Below are 21,627 nucleotides of genomic sequence, written 5' to 3' on the forward strand. Positions count from 1 at the left end.
TTTTATTGCTCAGTAACACAATAAAACAATTTTCTCAGGTTTGTAACTTTGCCATTGCTAACATTTCTTATCTCAACATATGGTCAGTAAGATGCAGTATTAGAATAAAAATTTTGGAGTGATTACAAATACATAATAATTTACATCTCTAAAACTTCAGCATTTAAGCATAAGATAAAATCACATTCTTATACACTTCTAACCAGTGAAAGCGATGTAGTTGGCCTTGGTGGATTAAATTAAAAATGCAATGGACAAAGCAAAGGAGTAGTGGACTGCTAAATCACACCTGGGTTCCGTATTGCGCAGGTCAATGCCACGAGGATTTGATGGTAAACATTTGCCTTTATTTAAATCCCATAAACATTTATCAAACACCTACCAGACAGCACCCTCTGGACAGGTTAATGCCATGGAAATGTGATGGTAAACCTTTGCATTAATTTAAATTCCATAAACATTTATCAAACCCCTACCAGAAAGCACCAGCTGTGCTAGGTGCTAGGAAAGGAGGCGGGGTGGACGTAAATGTGCCTTTAAAAGAGCTCAGGTCTGCTGAGGGGGACGGGCTGGGGGAGGCCGCAGGGCACGAAGCGGCCCGGGGACGGATTCCACGCCCAGGAGCAGCGATGCAGCCACAGGCTGTTCCTCACCGGGAGGTTGGCACTTTTTCATTTCTATTTAGTTACAGTGACACTGTCGATGTCAGGGAATTGCGCTGAGAGCCTGGTGCTTAGGCTAACGGAGGGGCTCGCCCTCGCCCTACAGGGGGTGGATGAGTAGGACCGCAGCATATTTTGTACAAATGTAAAGCCCTGGGCTTCAAAGCTCTGAGTAGTTCAGATTTCTTTCCCTGCAAAATTTTTATCGTTCAAATATTCACTTCAACATTAAATTGAAAGTAAAAAAAAATTTTCATGAAAACTTGCTCTTCCCGTATGATGGTAGCAGGTGTTCTGATTTTATTGAAACTGAGGCTATGGGGCACAACATTTAAGAAAGATTTTCAGAGGCGGTAAAAATTATCTTGTTCTTTTCTTGCTTTTACCCAACTCATCACTTTCAGAAGTAGTAATACAACCAAATTATCCACAAGCCGTTTTCATAGTTTAGAATTGGGGATTACCTTGTGCTTTTTACTACTCAAAGCAAAAGCTGCTCTCGTATATGAGGTTTATTGAAATTATATTGCTAGTTAGCAAAACAATATCAATGAAAACAAAGTATTTTAAATTTCTTCTTTCTCCCCTTTGTACGGTTGAGAATGATTTTCTTATTTATGCTGCACGGAGAGTTGTAACTTTCAGTTTGTGATGGAAGCTAGCACTTTAAATACTTTAAGATAACTTCAGATAATATTGATGAAATGCCTTAATAGCTAAGTAATATCTCAGAGTAAGAGCTAAATCCTTGAGACCCTAATATATCTAGTTCTTTATCATGTAAGAATGAGAGAACTTGAGAAAGGAAGAGAGAGCAGGAAGGGGAGAGAAAAAGAGAGAGAGGCCGCAGGTATGTGATTGTTTGCCGAGGACAGACTCAGAAGTCGGAATTCCTTTGCTCTAAATCAGTGATCCTCAAAGTGTGGTTCCTGCATCATCAGCATCACCTGAGATCTTATGACACATGCAAATTTCTGCCCAATCCCAGATCTGCTGAGTCAGATCTGCTGCTTCAGGAATCTGTGTGTTAACAAGCCCTGCAGGTGATTCTGAAGCACATTTGAGAACCAGTGCTCTGAACAATACCACCTGGCACCTGTTTATCAGCCGGTGGGATGTATTTTACCGCACAGGTATCTACAATAAGGGCCACTCTCATCCCTGCTGTCATCTGGTTAGAGGTCTGAAAGAAGAGGCTTTGTATCATTGTTGAATGTCACTCAGTGTCAGCTCAGCCAAAGAGATTATGGTTCATGAAACAATTGTCCCTGAGCTACAAGTGCAGTGTGAAAGAAGGCTGATTTTAAAGCCCATGTGTGCTTTACGGCTGCCTGGATGAGTTGAGTTTCTAACAAAGAAACTTTCGAGTTTCCAATTTTATTTATACTCACTAAGGCTAAGTTTGTTCTAAGAATAAATATTACCTGGGAGGAAAAGCAAACAAACACCAGTTTTTATGAAAAACCAAGGGAGTGGAATAATAGATTGTGCACATTGCTTTCAACACTTGCCTACGGGAATCCTTCTAAGCTAAGAGGTCTGGATCTGTATCTTCTTCCCTTGATGGTTACCTTCGTGGAACAAGGTAAAGAAGTAGGTGTTCCCCAAATCTGCCAATCTGGAACAAAGGGTCAACTACTTACCTCATTATGTGCTAATAACACAAATGAGAAGAAGTCTTATAAAAAGAATGTGTTGTGACTGTTTTATGCTGTACATAGAATATGTATTTTTTTTATATTTCAAAGATTTAATGTAAAATGTCATTAATGTTACTGAAATCTGTTATCAATAGAATGAGATAATAATCTTATCAAATATAGAATCCATTTAAATTTCATTATTTCTGAATTTCTACAAACCCATGAAGTTTCATAGTTGAATTTATTTATTTTTGGCAAAATATGACTTCAGTTTCTGAGAAAAATGACTTCTAAAATCTCCAAGGCTTGGAGCATTTCTTGGATATTAAATAACTTACAAATCATTGATGGGTTAGTTGAAAAAGTATTAGGCACAATGATATTGAATTTCATTCCCAGTATACATTGTTGTAATGACGATACAGGTAGATGTGCCTTTAAAATATAGTTTGAATATACATAAACCGGAAATATCAGAATGACAACCCCCCGAAGAAACTATGGTCACAAATCCTGAGGAGAGCTATTATTATTTTAATACCAGCGTAATAACAGAATGTTTCACTTGATATAAATCATAATAGTAATCACATGCATTTCAAAAAAATCTGGATAGTGATTATAATTTAGAGCGCTTTTCAATTCTAGTTAATACAACAGATGACTTTTCTACTTCCTAGAAGTTACAAGTCAAAAAAAGAGTACATTCAATTAGGTCATGTGCAATCAGTTTCAAATGGCATGAAGCAAAAGAATAGATGTTAGATTTTTTTTTAAGAGACAATAGGTAAACAGAAAATACTGTTAATATAAGTCTATTCTCTTACCTTATGTACTACAAGAAAATGAACTGCAAAGGCATGGAAACACTGTTATCTCCCAAAATTCAATTGGGATTGTTTTCTAGAGACCACTGCAATTAAAGAGGGACAAAAAGCTCCCTCCCAGTTGCCACATATTTCTATTATCTTACATTTTCTTTATAAACTTTGGAGTTAGAGTGTCATTAAGTTTTTCATGAAATGTATTTCTATAATTGTTGTATCCCATGTGTGTAGCATGTCACTTGTTTAACAATTATCTTATACGCTTAAAGTTCTTTATGCCTGATTTACTGTGTCTTCATGAAGAATTTTTTATCAAATTCAATGTGATAGCACACCAACTACTGTGAAGGATGCTTGCTATATAGTTTTTAAGTAAAAACCATATTTAGAATTCAATAATTACATTCACACTGTCCTCTGTATTGTATGAAAAATTCTTGTTGTTGTTGATTAGATAAGTTGGATTTTCACTCATAACTAGTGTCAAATTTTTGCAGTTGAGGATTAAATTAAGCCCTCTGGTACAGTACTTAATAACCAAATATTTTCCCCAATAAGTTTATATAACCAGGGATAATCATGATATAAAAGGTTTTTAATGTTGTTTCAAGAGCAGGGACCATAATAAAGATGGTTAAGATTAATATGGTAATATTTCATAAAAATTATGTAAAACCACATACTGTCCATAGAGCATTACATTTTGGAGCTTTTATCTGAGTCAAAAGACATAGAAAAATGATGACCTTGTGATTTTAATTTATTATTAGACTAGTAAGTATAGCATTTACAAAATTAAGCAATTTATTTTTTCTTGGTCATTATATATAAAACTTTTAGCACTATTTCAAGTTTAACGATAAACTTTAAAAATATATATTTTCTGCTTTTCATTTACCTAAATGCTTCTGAGACATCACAGAATCAACTACCAAAATTTTTTATTTAAAATTCATTTTTATCCAGCAGTTTATTTTAACTCGTATCAAAAATGGAGCTGAAGTACCCGGGCAAGGTAAATACTTGACTCCTTCTAGGGAATATAATTTGAGGAGGGGGTGGTTTACAAAGACAAAGTGACGTTCTCAGTAAACATCCCAAGAAAGACTCACTATTTCAGTAGTGAGGGTGTTTTACTTTGAGGAATCCATTAGCACAGGCTAGATGCTTGCCACTCATCCTCCCAAAGTCAGCCCTGAGGAGAAGATAACATCTTCCCCTTCACCTAGACCAGTGGCCATGAATGGGAAGTAGGGTATCGAAGAAAAGTTTTTTGAAGCATCTCTCTGGCCTGGCCCTGCTTGCGCTGTTTCTCCCTCTGCAGCTGCTGCTAAGCATGGGCTGGCCTCCCCCAGAGCCTGCCTTGCCCTGTGGAGCTCCCTGACCTTCCTTCGGCCCAACCCAGACAATAGGTTGACTCATTGCCTTAGGTTGTTATTTCCTGTGGCAAGTGGCTTATTTGAAAACAAATGAAGCAGAGCTCAAGGAAAAAGGAAAAATCTTCACATTTTTATATTCAAAAATATATAATTTTACATCTTTAAAAAAAAGCAGTTTATTTTCTTCCCAGAATATCTATGTTTATCAGTGGTCTCTGGATCAGGGTCAGCTCCTTTTCCAAGCTCCAGCTAAGCTTGTTGCCTCAACTTGGAAGGGATCCCAGTTTTGAGATTCTAAGGCCAAGGTCATGGCAGGTCACTAGGGACATATGCCTAAGGAAGTACTGCTTGTGCCACTTTTGGAAATAAACATCTATTCCATCCAGAGGCCCTGCCTCTAGGCAATAACAGAAAGATAATCCTCAATTGAAAAAAATACAAACTGTTGTTTATTATGCAATTTCTAATTAATTTCACAACATTTGAGTTAATATAATTTCCCAAAGGGAGAATGGTGCAGACATAATGTTTGTGAAACTGGGAAATCCTTAACAATACATGGCAACATGCAGCTTAATTTATTGCAGATGTATTAACAAGAGCATCTCCAGAAAGAAGTGGTGTTCCCTTCTACAGGGGTTCAGATATAAAAGCTCTCCTTAGATAGTTCAGGTAAATGAGGTGGAGAACTTGTTTATAAAGCTGTGTCTAGATCATGCAGAAAAATCTATTAAAGAATGGGAAAATGATCATTTTAGAGTATTACCAACCATATACATATGTGTATACATTTGTGTGTGTAACTGAGCTATAGGTAACTGAGTGATTGCGATAGGTGATAGATGTCACTCAGCTATTTAGTCTGAGAGTATCCTACAATGAAAATTAAGTTTCTATCTCAGCATTTTTAAGATCTCTCTTCTTTAGCTAGTTTACACCTCTCTTAAATTATACCTTTTAGTTTGGTGGCTAGTTTTCCTCAATGTTTACAAATATCTAGGTTCCATATTTCTGCTATTCTGGACAGCTTTTTCTCTAAGATAATTTCCTTCCTTCCTTCCTCCCTCCTTTCCTCCCTCCCTTCCTCCCTCCCTCCCTCCCTCCCTCCCTCCCTCCCTCCCTCCCTCCCTCCCTCCCTCCCTTCCTTCCTTCCTTCCTTCCTTCCTTCCTTCCTTCCTTCCTTCCTTCCTTCCTCCTTCCTCCCTTTCCTTCCTTTCCTTCCTTTATATTTGTTTATTTAGCTAGCACTCCTATGGTTATAACAATTTGGAACAAATGAAAAGGAGAAGTCTGTAAACTGCCTGTGTCCTACAAAATTTCATGTAAATAGTCAATAAGAATCTAAGGTTCTTGGTGCATGACCTTCTCTAAGTTGTTTAGTGCTATATCTCTAGTTTCTAGATTGGTGACCCACAGATAGAAGTTACTTTATAAATATCTCTTGAATTAATAATCACTTGGCAATTTTTTCCCCATTTAATTCTTTTGTTACATTTTCTATCAATTCTTTCCATGTGCTCTCTGGAATTTCTTTTCCACTGAGAGCAAAACGCCCTATATTCTCAGAGTCTAAGCCACTCATACTTTTTAACTTTACCAAAATTAAGCCAGATGTTGAGAACACTAATTCCCATTCTCCAACCACCACCAAATTAGGAAGTTGCACCAGTTCCCCTCTCCAATCCTAAACCCAGATGACTACCCTTCCATTCATAAGGGCTGGCCCCTTTGTGGGGCTTTAGCGTTATTGACCTCCTGCTGCTGGCATTGCGACTCTGGATCTCTCTTCCTTTCACTCACATACGTTAGCACCTGGCTTGAAGGCAGACTCTCCAGCCCTGGGTCCCTGCGGATTATGCACCCAGAATCCAGCTTTACATTTCCTTGACCTTCTTAATGTGAAAGACTTTGACATCCACTGTTCTTCATGAAACCACTCTCACAGCTTTAAATGCAGCTCCTGGGCTGTACCTTACGCCTTATCGCTTATGACAACAGGTTCTTCTCTGACATGCAAACTCTAATAGTCTATTCTGAGCCAACGATCACTTATCCATCCTTGAATATCACACTTACGTTCCCACTACAACTTTCCTTCTCAACCCCAGTGGGACTGCTGGATTCTTTACCCTTTTATTTTATCCCAGTTCGCTAGTCTCATCCTGGACTTACCTTCTTCCCCAGCCAGAGAAAAAAAAGACCACTATTGCTATTGCACTCATTCCCATACATTATTTACTTAAAAAAGCATTTTGCCCTGATGAAGATCATGATAGTTTTCATATAACCAAGAGTCTGTTGTCCTGTAGTACTGGAAATAAATGCTTTGAGCAAGGTGTAAAAGCCTTATTGAGTTAGGTGCCAGGCCAGCCTCTCTTCTCTTCTATGGGATTGCACTCCAGAGACTCATATCTCCAGGTGGAAAGTCTGCTGTGACATTAATTACAGCCCTTTCTTTACCCCTATCTCAGCCATTGTCAGCCCTTATTATTCTTTCTCTTGCATCAGAAGCTGTTCTGAAAATAATTTCATTATTTACAAATTCTCTCTAAGACCATATAAATTTGCCTGCTTTCATTTTACAAATCCCTTAGTACTCTTCTTACTGTCTAACCTTGGCTTTTAACTTTGTGTGTTTGGGAACAGGAGTAAGTCATCTCATTTTTTTCTTGAATAGCTAATATTAATTTTTTTATATATTCATCTTGTTAAAATAGTAACTTAACCATTTCAAATCCATCTGCAGCTGGCTTTACTCCTTCTGTTGAGAGCTGTAGTAATAGAACTTATCTTCCCATCCTCTGCCATCATGAAAAGACGGCAGAGTTCTGTTCATTTAATTATAAAGTTAATACTATTGCATTTTTCCTATTCGAAAAGGAGAATTCTCTATGTGCACTGTCAAACATTTTGGCTTTTAAGAAATGACTTAATTAAAATATTTATTAGGAAACTGTATCTTTCTCTTTACAAAGTATGTATCCTCTCTTACACCTATATTTGACCAATTCTAAAAGCCAGCTTTCCTCTGTAAAAACCTAGTCTAGGCTTTTAGGATGTATTATTATGAGGGAGCATTTATAAACCAGGTTTTTGTTCATTTGTTTTATCAAAAGAATCTGAATATTTAACTTTAAATGATACTCCATGATTTTTATACTCCTGTTGTTGAAAGAGGCCTTCTCTTTACCTTCTTGACCCTAAATTTGCTGTTATAATGATTTATTTTGCACATACTGGAATGGAGTAAGATCATGGAGTTCAGAAGACTGAGAAAGACAATCAGTCCCTTAGCAGAAATCTGTGGTTCAAAAGTTAACAACACTCTATGTATTCTTGTGGGCGATTCTTTCATGCTTATCACTCATCAACAACTTACATGTGGGTAAAAGCCAGCCCTGGATGCAACTAGTTCAGGAAACCAAAACCCTCCTCCTATCTCTGTTTCAAAGAGTTCAGGTAAGCCCCAAGAGTGATGCTTATATTAGTTCTGAGGCACAGTATTTTCTCCAGAGTCAGAATCTGCCAAAGTGTTCCCCTGACAAGGTTTTCCAATGGGATGACACATATTTGAAAAAATTGGTTTAATACAGTATTTAGATCTGATAGATATATGATACCTTCCCCTGTTATATAGCACAAAATAATAGTCAATATTTTATATACACATGACAAAGTCACATTGCTCATAGAATTCAAAACAGACCATTGAAATAGCTTTCTAATGACTACCATCGAAAAGAGCCTTAAATAAAATATTTTAAATAAACATCATTATTTATATAGGCATACCCCAATAAGGCCACCAACCAAGAGTTGTACAATCTGATGCTCTTGACCTAAGATTCTAGCTAGTGTAAATCATGGTCACTCATACAACAAGACACCTCATCCAGTTAAGTTTGTGTTTATTTTTCAACTAGATGATCTTAGCATCAACATAGTGATGCTTAAAGCTGGCATTCTGTGAGTGATTTACTCGGACATTTAAAAACAGTTTTCATGGTTGATGATACTTTATTTCCAAGCTCAAATTATTGTGGCCAGGATTTCATGGCAGAGACTACCAAGCCATCTCTGCTTCAGAATCCCCTGAGATTCTTGTTAAAAATGCAGATCCTCTGACACCACCTCCAATGCTCTGCTTTAGTCGGTCTAGGGTGAAACTTGGGGACTCTGATTTAGCAAACCTAGGCTGAAATTGACCATTGATATATTCCCTAGGACTCTAGGGGGTCAACTGCTCACTTTTCTGTTTTAGAGCCTACTCTATCATATCTTGAGGAGAATATTTATAGTCTATGGGCCTCTCTGCCCACTTCTGACTTGCAGAGGCAACATTTCATTTGAGCCCTTGGTCTTGCTAGGTTTCTTATTTTCAGAAAATGTCAACCCAACACCAGTTTCATGAGAGCTAAATTATATGGCTCTGCTCTTTTCTGTTTAACATCACTGCGTTGCAGGCTCTTGTCAAGATTCACGGCTATCCTCCCAGTTACAAATTTTCAACTGACAATATTTGATAACAAAAAAAGTTGTAAGTCAAAGCAAAACTTTACCACCACCAGATGGTATCTCTTGGGACTAACCTATAAATAGACTTCCAAATGGCCTTTTAGAAACTAACTGGAGATAATTAGAAGATAAATAGAATTTATAGAACACACTTTTTTAATTTCCATATCAAAACCTAAGACAGGAAACAATACCTTTGGAGAATTTTCTGTAGGATACGCAGTCTGTTTTTTCCTCCAGTTACTTTAAAATTCATCCTTACATGATCCCCAAGTGGAGCTGCGTCCTCTCCTTCCTTCTTAGTACAGTAAACATACACGCACAGAATAATGCGGACGTTGCATGTCTTATTGTACTTTGATATGATGATAGCACCCTTCACTGAGAAGCATTGCAAGAAGAGCACTAAGAAGAGTGTGGAGGACATTGTCCATGGCATTCCAAGGTATCTTATCAAGGAGTATATAAAACAAATTTTCTGCCTGGACTTAGTCCAGGAATACTTGCTTTCATCTTAAGAACATTGCACAATTTGCTATTTAAAAAGAAAATTGTACTCCCTTTTCCAATTGCCTGCTAGAAGGATTAGAGGCAAATCTGTCACCCATCCACTCACACCTTAACAAGTATACAGGAGGTCACGGCCAACATTGTATGGATTAATCCTCATGTAGCTTCACTTTGTTTACCTCTCTTCCTTTCTACTTGCCTCCATTCCCTGGCATTTTAATTTTTATACTGTACTTAAATTATTTTTGAAACAAATAAGTACAAATAAATCTGTTTGAGAGCACAAAAGACAAACATACCTAGAAAAATGTAAAAAGATTAATGTTAAGCAGAACTAAAATTAGCTATAGATAGGCACACAGTGTAATATACAGATCTTATAACATAGAAATGTACACCTGAAACCATACGATCCTATTAACAGATGTCACCCCAATAAATTTAATTTTAAAAACAACATAAATTTATATATTTTAGCAAACTATTTCTTTTAAAAAATTAATAATCTGTAACAGAGAAGAAGGACTTGAACTTACAAAAAATGTAAATAAGGTACAATTGCAGAGCTTGGGTCTCAGTCTTCCTGACTGTGGATTCTGTGGAAGAGATTGTGCCTGCTCAAAATTCCACAGCTGATTGGATAAGTTGTCCCTGCTCTTGTCACAACTGAAGAGTGCACACCCCTGCTTTACATATCTCAGATCTCTGAAGGTAGAATTTGGTAACCCTCTACACCATGAGGCAATTCACTTTCATCATTTTTGTTTAAAAAATATTTCCCAGATGCCCAGCCGGGCTTGGCTCAGCAGTTGAGCATTGACCTAGGATCCAGGAGATCGTGGTTCAGTTCCCAGTCAGGGCACATGCCCGGGTTTCGAGCTCGGTCCCCAGTAGGGGGCACACAGGAGGCAGCTGATCAATGACTCATCACTGATGTTTCCCTCTCCCTCTCCCTCCCCCTTCCTCTCTCCGAAATCAATAAAGATATATTTAAAAACATATATATATACATATATATATATATATTTCCCAGAAATGATTTTTGAAATGTCAAATCCATTTAAATGCTTTCCCAATTGATGGGTTTCAAATCCTAATGAACATCTCAGTTATTATTTTTCATAGCACTATGCAATAAATCTAATTTTCTTCCATTTCAGGGTTTTTCCTCCCCAAAAAAACTAACTTCTGGGCAATTAAGTATATATTAGACTTAATATCTACATTTTTTCCCCATACCCCATTCTATCCCCTTTGGAAACCATCAGCTTGTTCTCTATATCGATGGATCTGTTTCTTCATTCACTTATTTATCGATGGATCTAGTTTTGATTTTTTGAGGAAACTCTGTACTGCTCTCCACAGTAGCTTCAGTCTTCATTCCCAATAGCAGTGCAACAACAGTGCAAGAACATTTTCTCCAAGTCCACACCAGCACTTACTGTTTGTCGATTTATTGATGATAGCCATTCTGACGGGTGTGAAGTAATATCTCACTGTGATATTTTTTATTGTTAAATACATTTTATATTTATTTTTTAACTTTATTTTTATTGTTGACACTATTACAGATGTGCCCATCCCCACCCCTTCGCTCACCATCACCTCACAGCTGTCTGTGTCTGAGTTTTGCATATATGTACTTTGGCTAACCCAGTCACTTTCTTTTTTTTTTTTTTTTTTAAAATATATCTTTATTGATTTCAGGGAGAGGAAAGGAAAGAGAGAGAGAGATAGAAACATCAGTGATGAGAGAGTCATTGATCAAGTCAGCAACTGGGCATGTGCCCTGACCGGGAACCGAACCTCGATCGCCTGGATCCCAGGTCGACGCTCAAACGCTGAGCCACGCCCGCCGGGCCAGTCACTTACTTTTATCCAGTCGCCGCTACTCGCCTTCCCCCTGACAGCTGTCAGTCTGTTCCGTGTATCCATGCCTCTGGTTCTATTTTGTTTGTCAGTTTATTTTGTTCATTGGATTCCACATATAAGTGAGATCATATGATAGTTGTCTCTCTCTGACAGGCTTATTTCACTCAGCATAATACTCTCCAGGTCCATACGTGCAAAGGGTAAGGGTTCCTTCTTTTTTATAGCCAGGTAGTATTCCTTTGTGTGAATGCTCCACAGTTTTTTTTATCTACTCATCTACTGATGGGCTCACTGTGATTTTAATTTGCATTCTCTTGATGATTAATGATGCTGAGCATCTTTTCACATGTCTGTTGGCCATCTGTATGTTCACTTTGGAAAAATGTCTATTCAGATCCTCTGTCCATTTTTTAATCGAATTGTTTGTTTTTTGGGTGTTGAGTTTTAAGACTTCTTCATAATTTTTTTATGTTAACCCATTATTGGATGTATCATTTACAAACATTTTCTCTCAGTACGCTATCTTTTCACTATGTTGATAGTTTCCTTCATTGTGCAAAAACTTTTTAGTTTGAAGTAATCTCATTTGTTTATTTTTTCTTCTGTTTCCCTTGCTCAAGGAGACAGATCCAAAAGATACTGCTAAGAACAACGTCAAAGAGTTTACTATGTTTTCTTCTAGGAGTTTTATGGTTTCAGGTCATGATTTTCTGAAGACTGAAAACAAACATTTTTTAGGAAGCATAAACAACAGTCCTCTCAAAAGTTATAGTTCAATAATCTACTAGATATCCTTTCAGAATCCTGCAGTGCCAGTTATCTTCTCACTAAATTGTAGTTTAGGTCTTTTCATTTAGGCATTTTTTCCCTATTAGAACATAAACTATTTGAAGGAAGGAACTGGGCTGTATTCATAAGATTTGTGTGCCAACCGCTGGGACTAGCACAGTATCATTTAAGATGCAGGCACTCAATAAACCTTTGTTGAGTAAGTCAATAAACGAAAAACACCTATCCAACATTGTGCTTTATTTCATTAATTTCTGAAGAGTGTTAGGATCAATATAGATATTGTCCATAAAGAAAAATAAAATATTGAGTGTATACTACTTACCTAAACATTGTACTGAGATGGAAATACAGATGAAAAGTGCTAAATCCCTGCCCACAGTAAGCTCACCCATTGGTGAGGAAGAATGCAGACAAAGTTTAAAAAATCAATCTTTAGGTGCTAGATATTAGGCAGGATGAAACTTTTAGCTCTGCCTAGAGAAAGGTAGCTTTGGAAGAAAAAGGATTTGCTGGAGTTTGAAAGCAAAAATAAGAAAGGCAGAATTCTAGGAAGAAGGGACAGATGCGCAGTGGGATAGGCATGTGGAACAGCATGACCCCTTAAGGAAGTGCACTTAATTTAAAGAAAAAATGGGGGACAATGGTATTAAATGGGTGGGAAGGGGCAGATAGTAAAAAGCTTTTCATAATATTTGAGGAAATTTGAAACTTGTGTTAGGTAACAGGAAACAATCTGGGAATTGTATCCAGAGAACTCATATTATTAGATTTGATTTTGGAGAGTATAGTAATAGCCCTGTAGCTGGGAATTTGAGAGTTGGATGTTGTAATTTCAGATATCAGATAGGATCTTATGGAACTCTTCATCTTCAAGAATAATGATTGGACCAAAACCAAGGCAGTGTCGATGGGGCTGGAAAAGAAACATTAGATTTAATATGTAAAGATTTGTGGAATAAGAGAGGTCACATTAATGTTTAATTCTATTTACAATGGATCCACTCCCCCAACCACTTTAACAGAGGTAATGCTCTCCCAGTAGCTGAGGTGCTTTAAATACGTTTTGAACTTGTCCTCCCCTTGGTAACATGCTCTTTTCTGACTGTGCGTATTTATGAATGAGGCAAAGTTAGATGTTTACTTCATGAGCCACCTCTTTCTCTTTTACCCCTAACCAATCCCCCCTCCCTCTGGGATATGTCAGGTACCCTAACTCTACTTCCAATTTGCTACTCTTAGAGCCAAGAACCTGCCACTAACCTTTACCAGCCTGCTCTGCTAGCGGCTACCCTGCATGTAGTGGTCTTGGAGTACAAGCATGGCCATTGAGGGTTCTCTTCTCTCTCTCTCTCTCTTTGAGTGTGTGTTTGTGGGTGTGTGTTTGAAAGTCTTGGTGTGTCTACTGAATATATAGAAGAGGGCTGGCTACGTTTTCTCCTCTGATGTTTCACATCAAAACCTGTCTCAGGTCCAAGTCTTAGAGGCTCTTTAATGGTACAGCTTATACTGGGCTGCTGTTTCTCCAGGGGCCACTCTGCTATCAACTGAAATTCAAAATCTTTGATGAAACGCTGACGAAGACCCAGCAAACATCCAAAGGCATATCGTGTTCATGGGTCACAACTGTTATTGTTAAAATGTCCATAGTACCCAAAGCAATCAGTAGATTCAATGTAATCGCTATCAAACTTCCATTAGCATTTTTCACAGAAGTGGAAAAAAAATCCTAAAATGTGTATGAAATCACAAAAGATCATGAATAGCCAAAGAAATCTTGAGAAAGAACAAAAAGCACAAGGCATCAGCTCCTGATTTCAAACTATATTACAGTGCTATAGTAATCAACACAGTATGGTACTGGCAGAAAGACAAACCTATAGATAACTGGAACAAAAAATGCACTAGTATTTTACAAGGGAAACCATCTTTTCAGCAAATAGTGTTAGGAAAACTGAATAACCACAGGCAGGAAAATAAAATTGGGACTCCGGTCTTACATTACGTACATAAATTAACTCAAAATGAATTGAAGACTTAAATGTAAGATCTCATATCATAAAACCTCAAGAAGAAAATGAGGAAAGAAGGTCTTCTACACTGATCATGACAATGATTTTCTGGATATAACACTAAAAGCACAAGCAACAAAAGCAAAAAATAAAGTGGATTATACCAAGCTAAAAGGCTTCTTAAAAGCAAAAGAAACAATTAAAAAAATGAAAAAGCAACCTATGGAATGGGAGATAACATTTGCAAGCCATATATTGGATAAGGGGTTAATATACAAACTGTAAAGGACTCACACATCTCAATAGCTAAAAACTAAACAGCCTGATTTAAAAATGGGCAGAGGAACCGAATGCTCGTTTTTTCTGAGGAAGACATCCTAACAGCCAACAGGTATGTGGAAAGATGCTCAATATCACTAGTCATCCGGGAAATGCAAATCAAAACCACTATGAGATATAATCTCACGCCTGTTAGGATATAGGATCATCAAGAAGACGCAAGATAACAAGTGTTGGCAGGGATGTGAAGAAAAGAGACCCCTAGTGCACTGCTGGGGGGAATGTAAATGGGCGCAGCAACTATGGAAAACACTGTGGAGGTTCCTCAGAAAACTAAAATGGAACTACCATAGGATCCAGCAACCCTCCTTCTGGTGATATATACAAAGGAAATTAAAACAGGATATTGAACATTTATCTGCACTCCCATGATCATTGCAGCATTACTTAAAATAACCAAAATATGGAAACAACCTAAATGTCTACCAATAATGAGTGGATAAAGAACATGTGGTATATAAATGTATACAATGGAATGTTATCCATCCGTTAGAACAAAAGACATTCTGCCTTTGCAGCAACAAGGATGAAACTTGAGGGCCTTATACTAAGTGAAATAAGCCTGACAGAAAAAGACAAATACTGTCTGATGTTACTTACATGTGGAACCTAAAAAAGCCAAACTCATAGAAACAGAGGAGAATGGTGGTAACCAGGGGCTGGGTAGGGGGAAGGTTGGGGAAATATGGTCAAAGTGTACATGCAAGTAGAAGATAAGTTCTGGAATCTGATGCCCAGCAAAATGATTATAGTAACAATACTGTATTTCACACTTCAAATTTGCTGAGAGACTAGACCTTAAATATTCTCACACAAAAAAGAGATAATAATTAGGTGATAGAAGCATTAGCTAATGCTATGGTGGTAATAGTGTTAGAATATATATCAAATGAACACATTGTACATCTTAAGCATATACAATACTATGTGTCAATTATATCTCAGTTAAAAAAGAATGTATTAGCAAAATACAGAGTATAAAAATAAGAAATAATAAAATTCAAATTATCAGGCAATGTTAATATGTTAATTGTAGAATGTAATTTATCAATTAAAAATATGTGTGTGTGTGTATTTAAAACCTACATGTGTATACTACTCAAAATAATATAAATTATATTTTTAGAAGCTGGAATATTTAAATTGGTATTTTTTTAGCTGCTCAGAAAACTTTGACAAATCTAGGAAGGTAGAAATATAAGCCAATAATAATTTAATAACATTAGGTATAAATGACAGCAGTGTAAGTTGTTGTGAATCATAAACTGTAGTTAGCCTAGTTTTGGGGTGGAAAACTTGAAAAGTTTTTACTTAGTATAATGCCCTTATCTTCTCTCTACCTCAGTTTAATTCTCACAGTATAGGAATAATAATAGTTTCTATAACACAGGGCTCTTTTGAGAGTCAAATGAGTCATTAGATATGAAGCACTTAGAACCATTGTTGGAGTATAGCATGTGCTAAATACACGTTAGCTTAAAAAGTTAAGAATCATGCTTTTAAATAATACTTGATTTAGATGAAAATTAAACCTTAACTGACATTATAATTTCAAAAATTTAAGAGAACACTTCAAACCAATGGATGCAAAAGAGCTATATCTATAAAAAAGAAAAGAATTAGAGTATTACATAATATTTCTTAAAAGTGAGGAAAATAAATAAAGTAATATCTGATTTTTAGAAATTAAATGTTGGAGGTATTAAATCAGAAAAGAAGAAACATTTCTGTTAAAAGAAGACCAAAGTTTTGGCTGATAGGAGAGAGTTGTGAAAAGCTAAAATTTAGAAAATGTTTGCAAAAGCCATCTTTGAGAATGGGAAATATATATGTTAGTTTAAATAAGTGAAGATTTTTGTAATGTTTTTATTACAGTTGACATTCAATATTATTTTGTATTAGTTTCAGGTGTACAGCATAGTGGTTAGACAGTCACATACTTTACGAAGTGATCACCCTGATATTTCAAGCACCCACTTGGCACCATACATATTATTACAGTATTATTGACTATATTCCCTATGCTGTGCTTTACATCCCATGACTATTTTGTAACTACCAATTTGTACTTCTTAATTCCTTCACCTTTTTTTCCCAGCTCTGCAATCGCTCTCCCCTCCAGCACCATCAGTCTGTTCTACATTTATGTCTCTATTCCTATTTTGTTCATTTGTTTATTTTGTTCTTCAGGTTCCACATATAAGTGAAATCATATGGTATTTGTCTTATTCTGTCTGACTTATGTCACTTAACATGATACCTTCTAGGTCCATCCATGCTGTGACAAATATTAAGATTTCATTCTTTTTATGGCTGAGTAATATTCCCTTGTATATATGCACCCTTAATATTTTACCCACTCATCTATTTATGGTCAATCAGGTTGCTTCCATATCTTAGCTATTGTAAATAATGCTGCAAGGAACATACGGGTGCATGTGTACTTTCAAATTAGTGTTTTGGATTTCTTCAAATATATAACGAGAACTGAAATTGCTGGATCATAAAGCAGTCTGATTTTTAATTTTTGAGGTAACACCATAATGCTTTCCACAGTGCATGCACCAATTTGTATCCCCGCCAACAGTGCACAAGGGTTCCCTTTCCACCTCATTCTTGCCAGCACTTGCTGTTTGTTGATTTGTTGATGGAGCCATTCTGACAGGTGTGAGGTGATGTCTCACTGTGGCTTTAATTTGCATCTTCCTGATGATTAGTGGGGCTGAGCATCTTTTCATAAGTCTACTGGCCATAAGTATGTTCTCCTTGGAGAAGTGTTTATTCAGATCCTCTGCCCATTTTTACATTGGATTGTTTGTTTTTTTGGTGTTGAGTTGCATGAGTTCTTTCCAAATTTTTTATATTAGCCCATTATGGGATGTATCATTGAAAAGTATCTTCCTCTGCTCAGTAGGCTATCCTTTTGCATAGTTTATGGTTTCCTTTGCTGTGCAAAAACATTTTAGTTTGATGTAGTCCTCTTTGTTTATTTTTTCTCTGGCTTTTCTTGCCCAAGGAGATAAATCAGAAAAAAATATTGCTACAAGAAATGTCTGAGATTTTATTGCCTATGTTTTCTTCTAGGAGTTTTGTGGTTTTGAGTCTTACATTTAAGTTTTTAATCCATTTTGAGTTTATTCTTGTATATGGTACAAAAAGGAGGTCTAGTTTCTTTTTTTTCTTTTCTTTCTTTTGCATGTATCAGCCCAGTTTCTCAATACTATTTATTGAATAGGCTGTCTTTACCCCATTGTGTGTTCTTGCCTCCTTTATCATATATTGACCATATAGGCATGGGTTTATTTCTGGGCTCTCTATTCTGTTTTACTGATCTAAGTGTCTGTTTTTATGCCAGTACCATGCTGTTCTGATTACTGTAGCCTTCTAATATAGTTTGATATCAGGTAGCATGAAACCTCTGACTTTGTTCTTCTTTCTTAAGATTGCTGTGGTTATTTGGGGACTTTTGTGGTTCCATGTAAATTTTTGGATTATTTGTTCTAATTCTGTGGAAAATGTCATTGGTATTTCAATAGAAATTGTGTTGAATCTATAGATTTCTTTGGGTAGTATGGACATTTTAATGATGGTAATTCTTTGTATCCATGAGCTGCACATACTTCCATTTATTTGTATCTTCTTCAATTTCTTTCTTCAATGTCTTATAATTTTCTTTGCACAGGTCTAGTTTAAATTTATTCCTAGGTATTTTTTTATGCAATTGTAAATTACATTGTTTACTTAATTTATGTGACAGTTCATTATTGGTGTATAAAAATGCAGAGAATGGTGAATATTTTTAACTAGTAAAGAAAGAGTACTGCTTGGTAGGACCAAATACTCTGGTTGAGGACAGAAATCAATAATGATGATAATGTCAACAAACAATAATGAAATTTTCTCTATATGATTCAGCAGTGCGGAGGCAGAGATTATTTGATTTGAGGATTGATATATTTAGTGTATTTAAGGATCATTAGTAGAAGGCATCTGAAGAAAATAAAGAATGTTTAGAAATTCCTTACCATAGACTTCAGGATGGGAGGCAAGGAAGTGAAGTTAGGAGAGTAATGAGAAAATAAGGAAATCATGAAGAACTGAGGATTATGTTGAAATATAAGAACATAATTACAAGTAGAAACAAGATTTGGAAAGGAAGAAGATTAGTGCGCTTGGGAGGTGTGGCAGACTGTAATCTTCCACAGATTGCTGTACCAATACATATCCAGTTCTCTCATTACTCTCCTAACTTGAACTTTGTAATTCCCTGGACCGATAGAATGTAGTGAAAGTGATGTTGAAATGCTTCAGAGCCTAACTCACAAAAGGCAATACTGGCTTCCATCTGGCTTTGTCTTGGGACAAGTGCTACAGGAGCCCTGAACTGACATTGTAAGAAGCTCAGCATCCTGAATTTACTAGGCTGAAGAGACCATGTAGAGAAACTACACAGAGACAAAGACTATGTCTAAGGAGTACCAGGTGTTCAAGGCTTCACAATTCAGGTACTAGTCATGTGGTAAAGAGCTTTTCAAAATTATTTCTCTGAAATAACCCTTTTCAGTATCGAGAGAGTCTTGAGCCAGAACCACTAGCCAAGCCACTCCCGATTCCAGACCCACAGAAAGAGTAAACTATAGTAAATTGTTATTACTGTTTTTAGAAACTGGGTTTTGGGGTGATTTTTACATTGCAGTAGAAAAAAACCCAAAATGAATGAATTGGAGACATTGAAAAACATACAAAGTAGGATAAAATGGGCGGGGGGGGGGGAGGTAAAAGAAGAGAAAAATAATACAGTGCCCTGCAGGAAACAGCAATGGAATGGCTTTCAAAATGAAAAGTTTGGCTCTCGCCAGTTTGGCTCAGTGGTTGGAGTGTCAGCCAATGGACCGAAGGGTCTTGGATTCTATTCCAATCAAGGGCAAGTACCTCAGTTGCAGGCTCAATGCCCAGGCCCCATCTGGGGCAGGTGCAGGGGGCAACCAATTGATTTGTCTCTCCCACATGGATGTTTCTCTCTCTCTCTCCCTCCCACTCTCTCTGGACAGCAATGGAAAAAATATCCTAGGGTGAGGATTGAAAAAAAAAATTTTTAAAGAAAAATTTGTTCTGACATCTTAATGAGTGGTCAGATTACATGGACAGCTTCAAGTCCAAGTACCATTAATTCCAGGCTCTATTTGTAGTAATTGAACTATTAGGAAAATATGATTGGAAAATGAATGTTACATCAACAGAGATGATGAATTTATTTAGAAATCTGTAATGGGAGGGGAAGAACAAAAGCTGCTGGAAAAGTTCTTATAATGATTCCATTAAAGAAACAAAGTCCTTTTCAGGGAGGAATTAAAGGGAAATGAAGATATGATGATCTACATAAAATGATATAACATATTAATAGTTCCTGTAAAGCAGCAGACAGATGTAGAATATGGATGAGAGAGAAAAGCTAGAAATGACACCACTGGGGGGGGGAGGAGAAGCTAACCTCAGGTGGGTGCTTCTAATTTAGAGACAGAAAGGCTACAGGAAAGAGCCAAAGTTAAACTATAGCTGAGACCCAGAAACTCATTTCCATTTTATTCGCAGTCACGAAACGTGCGTTAGGTATAGAGCAAAATATAATTTAATATCTCCCAAATCTCTCCCTTGACCTCACATCCCTCCCCAGACGTTTCCCCAGTTCTGTTTCACTGCAGCAAACTTCCTTGAAAGAGGAAATACCTATTGTCAGAAATTCCTCTGCTTCCATTTTATCCTTAATCTACTGCGCCCAGGCTGTTGCGCCCCACATTTCACAAATGCTGTTATTGTCATCACCGATCACCTCCACATTGCTAACTTCACGCTCCCTTCTCATTGAACCTGAGTTATTAGCAGTTGATTACCCCCTTCTCCTGGCAACTCCTCTACTTGGCGTCTAGGGTGCCCCGTGATCATGGACTTACTTTCACTTCAGCGGCCACTTCTCCCCACTTTCTTGTATTTCAGTGCACCCCGCGGCCCAAACCAGCCTCCCAACTAGGCTTCCTGCTTTCCCCCTCGCTTCCTGTAGTCTGTTCTCCACACAGCAGGAATGGTGATCCATTTTTCATTTTATTTTATTTGTTTCTGTTTTATTTATTTTATTTTTTCCATTACCATTTACCCCCTCTATGCCTTCTTTGACCTGCACCCTCCCTCGAGATCACCACACTGTTGTAGATGTCCACCAACTCTCTTTTTTTCCTTTTTAGCTCAGTTCCTCCACTCTCCCACCCCCTCCCCCTACACACACACACACACACACACACACACACACACCATGCACACACACACACACAGCTCTCTGCCTGCTCTCTATCTATGAGTCTGTCTAGATTTTGCTTGGTAGTTCAGTTTGTCCATTAAGTTCCGCATATGAGTGAAATGTGATGCATTTTTTTAAAAGTAAATCAAGTCCTGTTACTACTGACCTCAATACTTTCCAATGGCTTCCCATTTTATTCAAGTAAAAAAAATCAAAGTCCTTACTGCAAACCTACAAAATCCCACGTGATCTGGCCCCAGAGCCCCTCTGACCCCTGTCCTATCACTGTCCCCTTTGCTTACTCTACCTCAGCCACAGGGGCCTAAGAGCTCACCTGTGAACACACCCAGCACTTACCTACCTCAAGGCTTTGCACTGCTCCTCCCCTGCCTGGCCCCTCTGCCCACTTGTTCTGTGGCTTGTCTTGTCCCTTCACTTACTTATCCTATATAAAATAGTAATTCTTGCCAGGCCGGGCGTGGCTCAGCGGTTGAGCATCAACCTGGGATCCAGGCGATCGTGGTTCGATTCCCGGTCAGGGCACATGCCCAGTTGCAGGCTTGATCAATGACTCTCTCATCATTGATGTTTCTGTCTCTCTCTCTCTCTCTCTCCTTTCCTCTCTCTGAAGTCAATAAAGATATATTTAAAAAAAAAATAGTAATTCTTTGGCCCGGCATTTCATATATCGCTGACCCTCCTTTTTTTTCCTTCTTAGACTTATAGATATCTGGTATAGATTATATTTATTTTTTATTTTGTTTATGCTTATATATCCCAATGAGAC

Source organism: Miniopterus schreibersii (genome assembly GCF_964146895.1).
Source record: "Miniopterus schreibersii genome assembly, chromosome: 6".
NCBI lineage: Eukaryota > Metazoa > Chordata > Mammalia > Chiroptera > Miniopteridae > Miniopterus > Miniopterus schreibersii.